The 18,938-nt window shown below is 39.0% G+C and overlaps 1 non-coding gene across 1 annotated transcript; it reads left to right on the top strand.

The window, feature by feature from the left end:
- Nucleotides 1-15,965: 15,965 nt before the first annotated feature.
- Nucleotides 15,966-16,037, top strand: TRNAS-GGA (transfer RNA serine (anticodon GGA)). The gene has a single exon. It is a non-coding gene; the product is annotated as a tRNA-Ser (tRNA).
- Nucleotides 16,038-18,938: the final 2,901 nt, after the last annotated feature.

Here is an 18,938-nt window from a genome sequence, read left to right as displayed (position 1 = left end):
GCTTCTGGCACCTAGTATGTAGTCTCAAAACATATGAAGAAAAAAACCCATCATAAAAGAAGATTTAATATATTTCTGTCATAACTAAGATTGACAGATCAAATTGATAGCATATAGAATGTTTAAGTAGCACCACTAAAAAACCTGGGCTAAGAGCATATATAGAGGCTACAGAAATGTATCACCTTTCTTTTGGTTTATATTTGGCTTGTATATCTTCTTTCTGTACTTTTGACTTTATTGTCTCCCTATGTTTTATCTCTTGTAACCAGCACAAAGCTAATTTTTTTCAGAGTATAGTCTTACAGTCTCTGTCTTTTAATTGGCAAGATTCTAATGTATTTTGCCTCATGGCATTTTTAGGCTTTTTAAAAAACCTATTCATTTCTTCTCTTTTTCCTCTTTTCTCTTGCTTCCTGTATTTCTCCATTTCTTTTTTGTCTTGGGATCGAGGGGTATGTGTTCTTTCTGTCTTTGGCATTCTTGCTTTTATTTTCTCACATCTTTTATAAAGCTACCATTCCACATTTATTCTTGTAATTCAAACCTTTGAAATTTTACCGTACTAATGAATTATGGAGTTCTTCTTCCAGAACAAATCAAATCATAGCCCTCTAATTTCATTACCCCTCTGGCTTACTCTTTTATACAACTTTCTGTCTCTCTGTACACTTAGTTAAATGCTCTCATGGGCTTTTCTTCTCTTTATTTATCACTGGAAGCTTTTCTCAAATGTCTACTGAGTCTTGGCTGCTGGTACCTACTTAAGAGAGATACATGAGAGGCTCCATGTGTGTGAGCAGACCTTGCCGCTAATGAGCCTCCCTACAGTATGAAAATAAAACACTTATGACCTCACACATTTCAGTATCCACAGGTCTTTACTCTGGGATTTTTGAACTGTCAAAGAAAAACTACAATGGATAGAATAAAACAGGAAAAGAAGACTCTATTCCAGACTATTACAATAATGGGAAGAGATTGAACTCAAGTCCTGTGAAATAAAAGATGAGAGAGTATTAAGCACAGGGTGAGCTGCTGGCAGACTACTGAAGTAAGTTGGGAGGAGGCTAGTCAATGTGATTAGACCATCTGTGTTTCCTAATGGGGGCTTCCCTGGTAGCTCAGACAGTAAAGAATCTGCCTGCAATGCAGTTTCCTAATGGGCTCCGTGGAAGTCAGATTCTAACCCTCCCACAGACATTGGGAGGGAGGAACATTATCATTTTTGATGACTACATTTCAAAGGGAGGGATCCCAGGTCCTTGAGAAAGACATTCCTGGGTGGTTGAAGATTTACATCCCAAAAGAGCAGAGAAATAATTTATAAAATTTTCTAACGAGCAGTCAGGGTCCTGTAAAGGCACACCTCAGAGATGCTGCAGGTTGGTTCCAGATCACTGCAGTAAAGTGAATACTGCGATAAAATAAGTCACACAAATTTGTGATTTCCTAGTACATATAAGCAATGCACTCCACTCCAGTACGCTCACCTGGAAAATCCCTGGTGGGCTGCAGTCCATGGGGTCGCTAAGAGTCGGACACGACTGAGCGACTTCACTTTGACTTTTTGCTTGCATGCATTGGAGAAGGAAATGGCAACCCACTCCAGTATTCTTGCCTAGAGAATCCCAGGGATGGGGGAGCCTGGTAGGCTGCCGGCTATGGGATCGCACAGAGTTGGACAAGACTGAAGCGACTTAGCAGCAGTAGCAGAAGTACATATAAAAGTTAGAGTTACATTATATGGATGTCTATTCTATACTGTAGCAATAGCATTATGTCTAAAAATTCAAAGTATGTACCTTCACTTAAAGATATTTGTTTCGGGGCTTCCCTGGTGGCTCAGAGGTTAAAGCGTCTACCTGGAACGCGGGAGACCCAGGTTCGATCCCTGGGTTGGGAAGAGTCCCTGGAGAAGGAAATGGCAACCCACTCCAGTACTCTTGCCTGGAAAATCCCATGGAGGGAGGAGCCTGGTAGGCTACAGTCCATGGGATCACAAAGAGTCGGACACGACTGAGTGACTTTTTTACTGGTGGCTCAGTGGTAAATAATCCACTAGCCAATGCAAGAGATATAGGTTCAATCCCTGATCCAGGAACATCCGTTATGCCACAGAGCAACTAAACCTACTAGGTGCAATTAGAGACAAGCCTACACAGCAAAAAGGCCAAGCACAGCCAAAAATAAATAAGTCATAAATAAAATTATTTTTAAAAGACTTTGTTGCTAAATTATGCTCACCATCATCTGAGCCTTCAGCTGGTTGTAATTCTTTTTGCTGGTGGAGGGTCTTACTTCCATGTTGACATGATCTGCTTGCCTGGTCAGGGTGGTGGTTGCTAAAGGTTTGGGTAGTCGTGGCAATTTCTTAAAATAAGACAAAAGCAAAGTGTGCTCCATCGAGTAACACGTCCCTTCACAAAAAACTTCTCTGTAGCATGCAATGATGTTTGAAACAATTTTACCCACATAGGACTTCTATCCTAACTAGAGTCGATCTTTTCAAACTTTGCCACTGCTTTATCAAATAAGTTTATATAATATTCTAAATATTTTGTTGTTATTTTAACAGTCTGCACAGTATCTTTACCAGCAGTAAATCCCATCTCAAGAAATCAGTTTCTTTGGTCATGCATAAAAACCAATTTTTCATATGTGTAAGTTTTGTCATGGAATTGTGACAGGCCACTAAAACTTTCTCCACACCAGCAATTAGGTTCTTTCACTTTCTGATCATTTGTGTGCTCACTACGGTAGCACTTTTAATTTCATTCAAGAAGTTTCCCTTTACATTCACAACTTGACTACGTGTTTGGCACAAGAGGCCTAGTTTTTGGCCTATCTTAGCTTTCAAGATGCTTTCCGCACTAAACTTAATCATTTCTAGCTTTTGAAAGGTGCAGGTGACTCTTTATTCCACTGAACACTTAAGAGGCCAATGCTGGGTTATTAACTGGCTTAATTTCAATACTACTGTAGCTCAGAGAATAGTAAAGCCCAAAGAGGGGGGAGAGATGGCGTATGAATGGCTGACCAGTGATGAAGTCAGCGCATACACATTTATCAATTAACCTTGTCCTGTCTTAACATGGGTGTGGTTTGTGGTGCCCCCAAACAATATTAATATCAAGGATCAGTGATCACAGATCACCATAATAAGTAGTAATGGAAAAGTTTAAAATATTGCAAGAATTACAAAAATGTCATATAGAGATACAAAGTGAGAAAATGCTGTTGGAAAAAAAAAAAAAACGGTGCCAATAGATTTGCTGGATACAGGGATGCCAAGAAACCTTTAATTTGTGGGGGAAAAAAATTTGCAAAGCACAATAAAACAAGGTATGCCTTGTAGTAAGTATATACATTTTTAACCTGGTTATCTGCTTTCTGAGAACCAACAGGTAAGGAAGCATGGGGACCTCATGGTTTATAAGCATCCTTACCCACATCATCCATCAGAGTTAGTCCTGCTCATTATCACACCCTCCTCAGGGGTATCCACCCCTGGGTAGGGTATCCACCCTACCCAGTCAAGAAATCCTTCAGTTTAACTGCTTCAATGAGAAGTCTGTATCTGCAGTGACTGGGGACGAGGGAGTATTCTGGGTGCATCCTACTGGGAGAGAGACTTCTAAATTTCACCATATTTCTAAATTTCACCATATTTTTCTATCTCAGGCCTCCTCCTGACCTTAAGTGTTCCCTGAGACTCTCTGACGGCTCTAATGGGTAGACTTTCTCATCATTATCCCTTTATAGGAGTATTTTGATTTTAGCCTTCTCTGCTATTCTTAAGACAACTTCACTATCTTATATCTTTCCCAAACTAGTTGAAATCTCTTTTCCACTACTGTCTCCTTTGTCATTCTTCTAGTCCTACCTGTACATACGTATTTTGTGTTTGTAACTTTTTCCTTGCTTCGTTTTATATTAATTAATCACATAAGCATGAAGATAAATACCTATAATCAACTTACTGTGCTAGACTGTAAAGTTTAAACTCTTAATTTCTAACTTTAATTCGGGTACAATTACTTTCTAGTCTATAATATGGCCAGAAGTGGGAAGAGTTTTCATTGCATCCTCAGTTCTTACTTGCCTGTAGAAATGTGGACTAAGTAGATAAACAGGCTGGGTAAATACTAGCAGAATGTACCCAAAGGCTGTTTCCTTCTGCTCCTGGGGACATATAAGAGGTCTGAGTACACTCTCTTCACCTTGTCATTTAGAAAACATTCTTCTAAGTGATATTCCTTCGCTCAGTCATGTCCAACTCTTAGCCACCCCATGGACTGCAACCTACCAGGCTCCTCCATCCCTGGGATTTTCCAGGCAAGAGTATTGGAGTGGGGTGCCATTGCCTTCTCCTCATTATGCTTTATAGAGTATTAAAAAGATAAAACTGGGCCTATATAAAGATATTATAAGAGAGGGGAAACTAGAGTTTGAATTATTATTATTTTAAATTAAAAAAAAAAACCTTGAATATGTCTCAGATGGCAAATAAAACCCTGAAATTATTTCTGTAAAAAAGCTCAGAGAGGAAAAACAGCAGGGCTATGACTTAATACTGAAGTTTTCCAAAAGCGCACACAGCAGCTGAGATAGAAGCAGAATATTTAACAGAAATTTTCATGGGGTGACAAAGAGAGCTATTGCCACAAATCAAGTGCATTCCAGGGAAAATTAGTGTAAGGTACATGCCGGCACAACAATTGAATTTCAGATATAAATGTTAAAAATCCTAATGTCTAGAGGAAAAAAAAAAACTGTATTACTATCACAAATCAAGCTGGCCTCAAAATTCAGCAGATTCAATAATGTTAAAATGAGAAAACAAGGCACAGAGTATTATGTCATATGATCCCAAATAAATAAGATAAAGGTTTAGAAAAAATAAGGATACTGAGAGAAATTATACCAAGATATTAGTATTACTTATGTCTGGTGACAATTTTTTTTAACATTCACTTTGATATTTTATAATCTTTACTACTTTCAAGCTGTTCTAGAATGCTCATGTGCTACAATAATTAGGAAAAATACAATTTAAAAGCAAAGAAAAAGAAAGGGAAATATTTTTACCACTACCATTATTCCAGGTTAAGATATGTCAAGTTGTGATCCTAAAATTCTGAAGCCCTCTCCTGAATTCATTCTTTCTTAAGCTCTGGCTATTCCTTAAAGACTTGAGTAAGTCTGTGATATTTCAATTAACTTCAGATGAATTTCAAAATCTTAACCATAAGCTTCTCAAAGTTCTAAAACGTTAAAAAATCTTCTTCGGCATTTTGGAGCCATAAAAACAAACTTTCCATTAAAACAAACAACAACAACAATGAAACTCACTATTTTTTTGAGAACCAAGAATTTCTGCAGATGCAATGATTTGTCAAGAAAGAACATCCTCAAGGGGTGTGGCCCAGTTTGTGCTCAAAGTTAGAGTGGAGATAAAGGACCATCTCCTTGGTACTGCTGAGTTTCTGTTTTTTGAAGGCTAGTGTAAAAATCACACAAATTATTTGATATCAATATATGGAGAAGGAAATGGCAACCCACTCCAGTATTCTTGCCTGGAGAATCCTATGGAAAGGGGAGCCTGGCGAGCCCCAGTCTGTGGGGTCACAGAGATTCGGACACAATTGAGCAACTAACACACACGTATGACACAACTAAATTACAGATATGATAATAATGGTAGTCTTTTAAGGCAGATGTTACCGATTGACAAGTAAACATCTCAGTGTAAAGTGCAAGCATGCTATGTTTGGCTTCCATATTTTTAAAATAAATCAGTGGTCAAAATTTTAAAATTAAGACTGTCCCTGTCAAAATTCTGCTTTTGAAACCTTCTTTTAAAAACATCCAGTAGCTCTGGAAATACTGGGTAGCAATTTGCTGGAGGTTACTTTGGTTGCTGCTCTCTTCTCCAGGCTTCCAAAAACCTACCCTCCCCAGTTAGGTTAACTGACTGGCTCCAACAAGCATTTGAATTGGTGAACTCTGTTTCTAAAGGATGATGCTAATTCTACTTGACAGCTATAATTATTCAGTGAAAAAATGGACACATGAGGAGGCTACCGATTGTGGTTGATTCTGTGAAAAATTATTTGCTGGCATTTGAGTCAGAAACCCTGGCTCTTGTATTGCTAGGATGACTTTGGATACAGATCAGATGGCTTCAACAAAGTTAAATGAATTTCTCCTCTAAGTAAGGAGGTCTGAGTTGAAGTGGCTCCAAGGTTGGTGTATTCAAGGGACACAGCACACCTTCAGAGATCTAGAAACTTTCTTTCCTCCTGTCATTCTCAGCAAACTTGTTCTCACTCTCAGGCTAACACCTCTCAATGATAAAAGTTACGGCCATAGCAGTTGTGTCACATGTAGAGACAAAACACAGCAGAAGAAAAACAGCAACTACTCTTTCTTAACAATAAAGAATCTTTCTAGAACCTCCCCCCCTCAAACAGATTTTCCTTAGTATCACATTAACCAGAACTACATCCTGTTTCTAAACACTAAACCCAGTTCAGGCAGGGAGAGTTGGGTACTGATAGTAGGTTTCAGTTTAGCTCAGTCGCTCAGTCATGTTGGACTCTTTGCAACCCCATGAATCGCAGCACGCCAGGCCGCCCTGTCCATCGCCATCTCCCAGAGTTCACTCAAACTCACCTCCATCGAGTCAGTGACGCCATCCAGCCATCTCATCCTCAGTCGTCCCCTTTTCCTCCTGCCCCCCAATCCCTCCCAGCATCAGGGTCTTTTCCAATGAGTCAACTCTTCGCATGAGGTGGGCAAAGTACTGGAGTTTCAGCTTTAGCATCACTCCTTCCAAAGAACACCCAGGGCTGATCTCCTTCAGAATGGACTGGTTGGATCTCCTTGCAGTCCAAGGGACTCTCAAGAGTCTTCTCCAACACCACAGTTCAAAAGCATCAATTCTTCGGGGCTCAGCTTTCATCACAGTCCAACTCTGACATCCATGCATGACCACTGGAAAAACCATAGCCTTGACTAGACGGACCTTTGTGGGCAAAGTAATGTCTCTGCTTTTCAATATGCTATCTAGGTTGGTCATAACTTTTTTTCCAAGGAGTAAGCGTCCCTTAATTTCATGGCTGCAATCACCATCTGCAGTGATTTTGGAGCCCCCAGAAAATAAAGGTAGGCTTAGAAGACTCAAATTTGCCTGAAGCACCGCACTCCAGTACTCTTGCCTGGAAAATCCCATGGATGGAGGAGCCTGGTAGGCTGCAGTCCATGGGGTCGCTAAGAGTCAGACACGACTGAGTGACATCACTTTCACTTTTCACTTTCACGCATTAGAAAAGGAAATGGCAACCCATTCCAGTGTTCTTGCCTAGAGAATCCCAGGGACGGGGGAGCCTGGTGTGCTGCCATCTGTGAGGTCGCACAGAATCAGACACAACTGAAGCGATTAAAAAAAAAAATTGAGCTACCTGTCCTTAGCACATGGCAGGTAGCATGGGGAAATGTTTGTGTGTATGTGAAAGTCGCTCAGTCATGACCAACTCTTTGCAACTCTTTACAGTCCATGGAATTCTCCAGGCCAGAATACTGGAGTGGGTAGCTGTTCTCTTCTCCAGGGGATCTTCCCAAGCCAGGGATTGAACTCAGGTCTCCCACACTGCAGGCAAATTCTTTACTAGCTGAGCCACAAGGGAAGACCAAGAATACTGGAGTGGGTAGCCTATCCCTTCTCCAGCCGCTCTTCCTGACCTAGGAATCAAACTGGGATCTTCAGCACTGCAGGTGAATTTGTTACCAGCTGAGCTACCCGGTGCCTCAGAGTAAATCCTAGGTCAACCACAAGAAAGAAACAGTGAAGAAGGGCAAATGTTTTTGGATGTATAACTAACAGTATCTGCTACAAATTAAGAGCAGTTCTCTAGCTTTGTAATGAACTTGGCCATATTACTTAAAGGATAGTTTGGTTTTATTGGCTGCAGCATGCTGCATGTGAGATCTTAGTTCCAGACCAGGAATCAAACTAATCCCCCCTGTAGTGGAAGCTAACATCCTAACCACTGGACCATCTGGAAAATTCCTAACTTAAAAGTCCTTCATCTGTAAATTAGAAATAAAAATACCCTTTTCATAGACTTATTACAAATATTAAATGCTCTAGAATATATGAAAGAATAATATTTCATATATGTTGACTTTTTTCAAAATGCTAGATATGTTTCAGAAAATGGAAAATAGTAAAATATAGTTCCAAGGATTTTAGAAATTTAAAATAAAATCAAGCTAAGTTAAAAAAAAACTTTTGCAAAATTCTGTTTTATCTTAATCTCTGCTTAATTTCCTCAATGATGAAAAATGCCATTTAAACTTTGAAAGTAGATGATTATTGTTGGTGTATAAGGTTTAGTTTTTTTCTCGACAATTTATCTTTTATTCAAGAGAAAAGTGGACATAGGACCTTATCACACAGCTGAAGTTGGACTCAAAACAGTACATATCCCCTCTACTCCTCTGGCATTTGGAAGAAATGAGGATACTTGGTTGTTTGATGTTCTACCAGAAAGGATACTTTGTGGCAAGGTGCAATAAAAAGCAGGTGCTATGACATGCTCTACCCTGCAGGATGACAAGCGATGGCTTCCCCAGAGTCATAGCAGAAGACAGATTTAGTGAATCTTGCTCTCTGATGGAGAATCCACACACCAGGGCTGCAGATTACACTCTGGCTGCTGAAGTGAGAATATATTTGCATTTGTGCTCTCAAGAGAGCTTTCATCAAGTGGCAAGAGAGAAAAAAACTCTGAGGCCTGCATATAATACAGCCACCACCTGATGGTCCCTATCAAGAGGATGACAAAATGAAATTAAGACCTTGGAAAACAACAGATGTAAGAATTCAAATCCCTCTGGTTTTTAGGACGTTACTAGTCCTCCCCACAGAAAAAAAGTACAGAAACACTGCAAGGTGATCCAACTATTATCTGGGCATTCTGGCAGGTTCAAAATGCTCTTTTCATTTAAGTGCTTGCAGAATTATGCTCTTTGGAGGTCATCTATCAAAGGATATCACTTGCAGACTCAGTTGGCCACTTGTGGCCTTAGTGATGACAGAGTACTCCTATCAGGCCTTGAAAGAAAAGAGTAAAAACACCACAAAGCGGCTTCAGCTTTGCTTAACCAACTGTATTTCAACAGATTTAAAGAAAAAAAAAAAAGAAGAAGATGGTGCCTTGGTGAGGAGATGGATGTTTTAATTCTGGCTTCTTCTCCATGTAAATGCCACGTGACCATAAGGAACGTCTCCTAATTTCTACACCTCTAACTGTAAAATGGGAAAACTAATATTTACACTTTCATATAATTCCTATTTCAAATTACTCTCGTAAACTTTAAAGCTCCACATGACAATTTTTTAAAAATACTTCGGCTATATATTTTTATGAGTGACTTCTGCCAAATCTATAGAAAAAGATAAAAATATGTGGACTAATATACTATTGTAATAAACAAGATAGTTTAAGATAGGAAAAAGATAGGGTAATTTTATATGTAAATGTAAGTTGAAAAGTCTTAAAGGCAATATTGTCAATGTGATTTCAGAATGTAAAAATATTCATCAAGATCAATAAGAATTCATTTCAGACAAGCAAAGATGTTTTAACATTAGAAAAAAGGTTGTAAGGGAATCATCACATTAACAGATGAAAGGAGAAACGTTCAATACTCTCATTCCAATATTTACAGAACAAAAGATGTTTGATAAATCCAAAAGGCATTCATAACAATAAAGAAAGTTCAAAGTAAAATAGGAATAAAAGAGAGCTTCATCACATGGAGTTGTCAAGGAAGATGATGAAATGGGAATTATGTTACACTGCTGATGGAACTGTAAATTATTGTAGAAAACAATCTATCAGTATGTAGTTAGGTTTAAAATAGTCATAGCTGTAAACTAGCAACTCCTGCTTTTAGGAATTCTCCATAGAGTTGCTCTTATATGAGTACAAAAAAGAAACAAGTCCAGGAATGGTCACCTGGCATTACTTATCACAGCCACAAAACTGGATGTAATAAATAAACCCTGGTATGTTCATGAAACCCTTTTTAAACAGTTGAAATTCATAGATTAGAAATACATGTTTTAACACAATTGAAATATAAAATACTGAAAAGAAAAAATTAGTTATGCAAAATATATATCCAAAATAATATTGTAACTTGTTTAAAACAGTCAGCAGTATTTATAGCTTATATGTATATTTGTATGTATTTCAATCAGAAAAAGCATGAATTAGATTGACAAGAGCCAACTTCAGGTTAATGGTTGCTCTTGGAGAAAGAAAAGTGGAAGGAATTGGATAAAACTTTAGCTCTATCTCAAGTTTTATGTCTTTTAAAAGAGAAACACATAATTTTTAAATTTTCAAAAAAACAATTTAATGGATAAAAATTTAATTATGCATTTTTATATATTTTTGTTGTTGTTGTTCTGGCAATTTGGACATTTAGAGGACTACTGAGGAAAATAAAAATAAATTCAGTAGAACCACAATTAGAGAAACAGAAATCCAGAAACTGAAGGGTGTTAAATCTGACTGTTTCAACCTAACTCTTTTTTTGGAGAATGTTTTGCAGTAAGATAAAAAAAAATGGAAGCCAGTTATCTTCTTATGATTAGAAATATCTATAACATGTTGTTTAATCAGTTTAAGTTTTAGTGAAAGCAATTTAACTTTACCATGAAATGAATACATGTATTTTATATCCTAGACTAGAAAATATCTAGAAAACATAATGTTCTAGACAAGGGTGGTCATTTCAACTGTTAGAAGAGATTGAAGAGGCAAAATTAAGAACTGATTGTCCAGGAGAAATTAGCAATGCAAACACAGAATCAAACATGGCAGATCTCAAGTAGAGACTGTGGAACTGCTTCCTGATAGGAGCACTGAAGGAGAGGGAGGGTGGTACTCAGTGAGCAACAGTCCAGTTCCCTTCATGATTATGGGACAACAAGCTAATTTTCTCTTTTAGAAGAAAAACAAAGATGAGAGAGGAAAGGAGAGTTGTCCTAAAATAGCGTGTGGGTAGAAGGGCATAGTGATAAAAAGCAGTAAGAAAGTTGTTATGGGGAGGGAGGTGGGAGGGGGGTTCATGTTTGGGAATGCATGTAAGAATTAAAGATTTTAAAATTTAAAAAATAAAAAACTAAAATTAAAAAAAAAAAAACAAAGTGAGGCAGGGCTTTGAGGGGCAGGTGTGCAAAATAATATGACCGTCATTAATTAAATCATGCCTCAGCCCTAGATTCTAACCCCTGTTCTAATTATTTAGTGAACTTTGGTAAAACACTTCACTTCTCTTGAACCTCAGCTTTCTCATCCGTAAATAAGGAGGATGTAACTCAATGATCTCAAGTACTTTTCTACCTTAGCATTTATGATACTATTAAATTTGAATCATTTAATCAATAGATACCATATTTACCAAGTGCCTGCAGTGAGGTACTCTTTGAGTATTATTACAGTAACTGTAATAATAATTACAAGTAGTTATTACCAACTTCTTGCAGAGGGCCCAAAAGGTTATTTGATAACTTGTTCAAGGTCACTGGGCTAGTAGTTGTTGAGGGAGCTGGTATTTGAGGCTTAATCTGCATTCCAATGTACATGATCTTTCTAGAATTCCACAGAGGCTTAGAGACACTGATTAAATAGAATGACAGAGAATGCCTGAGCCAGGAGGTGGCTAGAAAATAATAAAAATGTGTAAGTTGTTAACTGAAATATACTTCCACATAGAGAGTCATTTAAGCAAAAAATATGTATTTTTTTAATGCAAAAAATCATTATGGAAATTGTTCCTTATTTATTATACTTGACTGTGAATCATGTTAATAAAGACAGCATCTAGTTGAGAGATCAGAAATTTCTCTGAAATGTGACTGAATAGAGGGGGAAGGAGAAAAAACAGGAGGGGTAGGGTAGGGAGATGCATAAACCTATATAAAATAGGAGATTTCCAGTAACCTGAAAGCAGCAGAAAGGCACTTAACAGCCTATAGGACAAAGAAGAAGAAACTTAGGGTGGGAGATGAGCTCAAAACAGAGGAAGAAGGCTAACAACAAAAAATGGCACTAGTTAGAATGTATATATAAAATTCTGGGGGAGTCTAGTTCCCTTAAATACTGAATTAATACATCAATGAATTCATTTACACATTTCCCCAATCCAGTTAATTCTCTTTCTTGCACTAACCCACTCTGTCATTCATTAAGTGAATATTTCTTATATTTCCAGAGTAATAGTGTTTCTCCACGTACTGTAATCAGTAAGGTTGAGGTAGGAGTAGGGTCAGGAAAGAGAAGAGGGAAGGAGAGGGTGATAAATCGAACCTTAGATAAGATAGAAATACTCAATTACTAACTCATCTCCTACTTTTCCTTCTACAGTATCAGTCCATTATAATGTTTGCTGGATTTATCAACATGTGAGATTTCAGAATCAACCCTCCTAATCAGCCACCCAATGCCTAGAGCCTGCTGTAACTACTTTAATGATGTTTAGTAAATACTGTCAAAGAGAGAAATGGCTTTCTTCATTTTCCTATTCTCTTGCTTATTTTACTTTCTAGTTTGAAAAAAGAATATAAATATTGAGGTTAAATTATAGAAAGGATGGATATGGTCAATAATACTGTTCCCTAAATTTAGCATCCCAAGGAAACATCCTTACACACACACACACACACACAAACACACACACACAGACAAATACACACACACACACACACAATATTAGTTTTTATTAACAAAAAAGTTTTTCTTTAATTTAGGCCAAAAGTACTATAGTCCCAACTGTCTTAACATTTCAATTCAAAGGTGATTTGGATAAGAACTAAGGGAAATTTTTTGTTTTTCCAAAAGCCTGATTTAGACATGCACTCTAAAAGACTCTAATAGCCATGTTTAAATTATTAGAGGCCTTGGTGAATCAGTTGTTTTCTGTTTCTGGATCATTTACATTGTCTGTTTATTTGTTTGATGGCTTTCATATTCTAGCTACGGGGTTCAAGTGCCAACATCATACTTCTAAATTATATTTCAATCCATGCTTCATATAAACGACCTGGTATAAGGATGCAATAAAAGTGTGCTTTGTAATACTGAGGCCACTCATGCCGTTAGAGAAAGCAGTGTGTCAGCACTTTTATTGCCATTATATACCCTATTTGTTCAGAAATTATACACAGAGCCATAAAAATTTGCTTGGCTGAGAGGTATTAGCTCAGCCCACGAATAAACAATTAGATAAAAACCATAAAATGGCTAAGACAATTGATTAACAGTAAAGTTTGGGCCAGCTGCATATGTGACGTGGGTTCAATGTTACTTAGAGAGTTCTTTCTGCCATAATCAGGAAAACACTACTACACAAAGATTCTCAGACAAGAGGAAAAGTATCTCAGCACAGATACTGATGGCTGAGGCTGGCTATTTATTGAGTGGACTATATTTCTTTGCTTTGTGGAGAAATGCAAGGAATTAAGGTGAGAATAAATTTTCACTTTGATGATATTTTGGTGTATCTGGGGAAGTTTTGACCAGAGATCAGGGAAATTGCCTTTAAAATTCCTCCAAATATAAAAAGGTCCATCTTGTAGACTAAGGAGTGAGTGAAAGGTTCGTAATTCTAAAGCCATGCATCTATCAGTAAGCTTTTTCTTTAAATCAATAGTTCTAATTTTATAGGTAGGCCAATATAAAATCGGAGAAGGCAATGGCACCCCACTCCAGTACTCTTGCCTGGAAAATCCACTGGGTGGAGGAGCCTGGTTGGCTGCAGTCCATGGGGTCGCTAAGAGTCGGACACGACTGAGCGACTTCACTTTCACGCATTGGAGAAGGAAATGGCAACCCACTCCAGTGTTCTTGCCTGGAGAATCCCAGGGACGGGGGAGCCTGGTGGGCTGCCGTCTCTGGGGTCGCACAGAGTCAGACACAACTGAAGCAACTTAGCAGTAGCAGTAGCAATATAAAATAATAATGTTATTGTCAATATCTAGGCACTACTACTGTTTTAGTTCAACTACAACAACAAAATATCATAGAATGAGTGGCTTAAGCAATAGAAATTTATGTTTTTGGAGACCGGAGGTCTGAGACTGGGTGCTGATGTGGTCGGGTTCTGGTGTGGGTCCTCTTCTTGGCTGGCAGATGACCTCCTTCTCTTTGTCCTTACAGGGCAGGGAGAGGAAGGGCTCTGATCTCTTATCTTATAAGAACCCTAATCTCATAATCAGGGTTCCACTCTCATCACCTTATCTGAATGTCACAAGGGCTTCACTTCTAAATACCATCACATTTTGGGTGTTATGATTTCAACATATACAGTTGGAGGGTACACAAACATTCAGTCTCTGACAGATGGTCAGGTTTTCTCTTAGGTTGATCTTTTTAAAAAACCAAATAAAAGATTACCAAAGTCCATTATTTTAGTAATCAATTGTTATTGTTTAGTCACTAAGTCCTGTCCTACTCCTTTGGACCCCATGGACTGCAGCCTGCCAGGCTCCTCTACCCATGGGATTTCCCAGGCAAGAACACTGGAGTGGGTTGCCATTTCCTTCTCCAGGGGACCTTCCTGAACCAGGCAGGTATAGAACCTGCATCTCCTGCATTGGCAGGCAGATTCTTTACCACTGAGCCGCCAGGGGAGCCCCAGTGACTCACAATGATAATGCCAGTGCAGTTGAACTATTTTATTTCTCATCTGGATCCCTGAATGGTGACCCTCTATTATTCATTCCCCTACCACCACCACCTCCCCCCCCCCCGCCCAAAAAAAGGCATTACAAAGTACAGATAGTAAAAATGGAAAACTACCTCATGAGATTATGTAAACACTATGGAGTATTGCATGCCTTGTTATATTCTTGAAGCCACACTGTTAGTATTTTAATTTCTATTCTGTAACTTAGTAGGTATAGGATGTTAATGAAAATTCAGTGAGCATCAAGTTAAGAAGAAAAGAAAGTTATTATTTGAGCCAATGAGAATTGTAACGTGAGAAGCAGATTCTCATCCTTATTACTGGTTAAATCCCAGCAATTGCTCCACTTCCAACAGGTTGCAGAGATGACCTTAATTAACTCATAGTGAATGAGAATGCAGAGTGCCAGTAACCAAGCAAGTTCTTGGCAAAATGAAGATGCCCCAAACAGAAATACATAACACATGTCTTGGGTATAAAAAGAGAAAAATAGAATCAAGACCCATGACACCTTTATCACCTAAAGCCGAGGATCTGCTATGGAAGATGAGCTGATTAACCACCTCTCTCCATCACGGTGGCCTTAGACCTTCATTACTAATGCCTGCAAATGAGACCACTAGTTTCAAAAAAGGTCTGGATCCCTTCCATCACCTCTACTACTTCATCTTCCATTTTAGTGTCCTGGGAGATAGAAGAGGACTGCAGCTTGTGCACATCAAAAACTGCCTGTAAATACACAGGGAAATCATATTTTAAATGGATGTGAGAGAGGGAAAAGCACAAGGTGAGCATGAGCTACATGGGAAGCAATTAGGCAGGCACATGAATAATAAAAGAAAAGTGGGATCCATGTCAGAGAAAATGAGAAATGTCAACAAAGTCTACAGAACATGAGATGAAGTTAAAGGAGTTTAAGAAAAAACAGGGCTCAGATACATGGTATTCATTGGTGTTTCCTATGCCTATTTCAGTCAGTAGTTGCTGAAGACTCACTTGATTTGGGTATCTCACATGACTTGTTCTTCAACTGAGATGTCTAGAAAGCCAGGCAGTTAGCCAAATTCTGTTTACCTTTTTCTCTCTTCATAAGACCTCTGCCCTGGGCTATTTTGGGCTTACTCAAAATGTTGCTATCTTGGGTTGGGCTTCCTGTCTCTTGCTTGCCTAAGAGGCTTCCCTGGTGGCTCAGTTGGGCTTCCCTGGTGGCTCAGCGGTTAAAGCGTCTGCCTGGAATGCGGGAGACCCGGGTTCGATCCCTGGGTCGGGAAGATCCCCTGGAGAAGGAAATGGCAACCCACTCCAGTACTCTTGCCTGGAGAATCCCATGGAGGGAGAAGCCTGGTAGGCTACAGTCCATGGGGTCGCAAAGACTTGAACACGACTGAGCAACTTCACTCACTCACTGACTCTGTAATGTGGGAGACCTGGGTTCGATCTCTGGGTCGGGAAGATCCCCTGGAGAAGGAAATGGCAACCCACTCCAGTACATGGGCGGAGGAGCCTGGTGGACTATAGTCCATGGGGTTGCTAGGAGTCAGACACGACTGAGCGACTTCAATTTCACTTTCACTTTCAGTTTACATAACAGATGACCAAAGTAAACCACAGTGGAGTCCTGTCCACATCTATGACAGATAGGATAGATTTAGAGGTGAGGATTCCTGTGGGACAATCAGGAGACTCATTTCAAACCAGCTGATGCCTGTAGAAAAGTTCTGTTCTCTGCACTGAACAGAAGGCCTCCTGCTCAGTAAAAGGGACCCTACAGGGACTGGCTTTGACAAGAGCAGTCATGGCAAGCCCCGAACAGAACTCCTAAGGGTTTTAGGAAACATGAAACAGAAACTCTTCATCGCAGACGCACAGTTTCCAAATCTTGCTCTGATTTTGTCCTCACTCTTCTCAAGCTGCAGTATTTCTGAAATTGCACAGTAAATGTTTCTAATCCAGATGAAAGCTGGGGGCACAATAATAGATCTACTATAATTTAATACAGGTGTCTTCATCAGTGCCCACAACATGTTTTATTTCTATTTCAACTTATACATCCTTATCAACAAGATTACTATAGTACGTAGAAGAAAAAAAATAATGCTCAAAAAAAAAGAATATGTTTCCAAGAAATCAAAGCAAACCTAGCCTCTCAAATAGATAGTTCAAAATAGAAAATGAGGTTTTCAAATGGTTATTTGTATTTTCAACAAGTTTTTGAGATACTGCCTCTGTGAAACTAGAATAGCCCAATGGAAAAGGAAAGTGATGAGGAAAATGATTTCTTCAAATATTTATTGTGTACTGCTACCTTATAGGCACTGAGCTAGTCTATGAGGACTCTGTTGTGAATGAAGACAGACTTCCTTTCCTTAAAAAGTTTGCATTTAAATGGCAAACTAGTCATCTCATCCCACTTAATTAAAATGAATTATAAATGTGTACAGTACTATGGCTAACATAGGACCCCAAAATTTTACTCCTGAGCATATACCCTGAGAAAACCAAAATTGAAAAAGACGCATGTACCTGAATATTTATTGCAGCACTATTCACATAGCCAGGACATGGAAGCAACTTAAATGTCCATCGACAGATGAATGGATAAAGAATTTGTAGTTCTTTATTACAAATAAATGGATTATTACATCCATAAAAACGGACAAATTTGAATCATTTCTAGTAAGGTGGATGAACCTAGAACCTGGTATACAGAGTGAAGTCAGAAAGAGAAAAACAAGTATCATATTTGTTTTTAAAATATTAGTGCATATATATGGAATCTAGAAAAATGGTACTGATGAACCTATTTGTAGGGCAGCAATAGAGACACAGAGATAGAGGCCAGACTTGTGGACACAGCAGGGGAAGGAGACGATGGGACAAATTGAGAGAGTAACATTGAAACATATACGTTACCATACGTAAAACAGCCACTGGGAATTTGCTGTGTAACACAGGGAGCTCAAGCCGGTGCGCTCTGACGGTCTAGTGGGATGGGGCTTCCCTGGTGGCTCATCTGGTAAAGAACCCACCTGCAGTGCGGGAGACCTGGGATCGAACCCTGGGTGGGGAAGATCCCCGGGAGGAGGGCCTGGCAACCCACTCCAGTATGCTTGCCTGGAGAATCCCCATGGACAGAGGAGCCTGGTGAGCTACAGCCCATGGGGTCGCAGAATTGGACACAACTGAGTGGCTAAGCACAGCACAGCACACAGAGGGGTGGCGTGGGGTGGGAGGTGGCAGGAGATTCAGGAGGCAGGGGCCTTACGTATACCTATGGTTGATGCATGTTGACTTACGGCAGAAACCAACACAACACTGTAAAGCAATTATCCTTCAGTTAAAAACAAATTTTTTTAAATGTTAACTAATTGTAATAATGTTCACACTAACAGAAATGTTAATAGGTGAAGCTGTGTGTGGGGAAAGGAGGGGAGTGTGGAGGGAATGTAATCGGAAACTCTATACTTTCTGCGCAATTTTCCTAGAAACTTAAAACTGCCCTTTAAAAATCTAATTAAAAAACAAACAAAGAAGAAGACAACTTTCCAAAGCCCAAGAAAGGCCAGAATTTAAAGATAAAACTGTTTACCAAGTATCTGACAAGCTTACTTGGCCTTGAGTTTATGACACCGAAAGAAAGTAAAGCCAGACTGAAAAATGAGGTGTTTGGTGGTAATAAAGTCAGTTAAAGGAGAAACGGAAAAAGGGCATAGAAGGAGAGCAGGAAAAATGGTGGCAATGGATCATATAGATTACCCTCTAAAATAGGCACAACACCAGGGGGAAAACATCCCAAGTGCCTTACAGGAGAAAGTAGAGCCCATGTCAGCCACCAGTCAGAGCAAAGTGCCATAGAAAGGCAGCATTTCCTCGGGTCTCATCTACGTGGTACAACCGGAGGCTATGCTAGCAGGCGACATAAATATAGCTGGGAACCAAGGAGTAAATTAAATCTGTTGAACAAAAGCAAATTGTTAGGTTAGACAAAAATAACATGAAGAGAGATGATACTTGGAAGGCTTGAATATATGTTATAGCAATGAGGGTTCCTACAAATGACTTATCACAATGGGTAGACAGATCTGCTGTACGGTACAATCAGACTGGTAAGAATTGTATGCCATCTTTGGGGGCTCAAGAGTAAGCCTTTCCTGACTTCTTCAAAATCTCTT

The sequence above is a fragment of the Ovis canadensis genome, chromosome 5 (assembly GCF_042477335.2).
Source record: "Ovis canadensis isolate MfBH-ARS-UI-01 breed Bighorn chromosome 5, ARS-UI_OviCan_v2, whole genome shotgun sequence".
NCBI lineage: Eukaryota > Metazoa > Chordata > Mammalia > Artiodactyla > Bovidae > Ovis > Ovis canadensis.
This window is presented reverse-complemented; position numbering and strand designations above follow the sequence as displayed.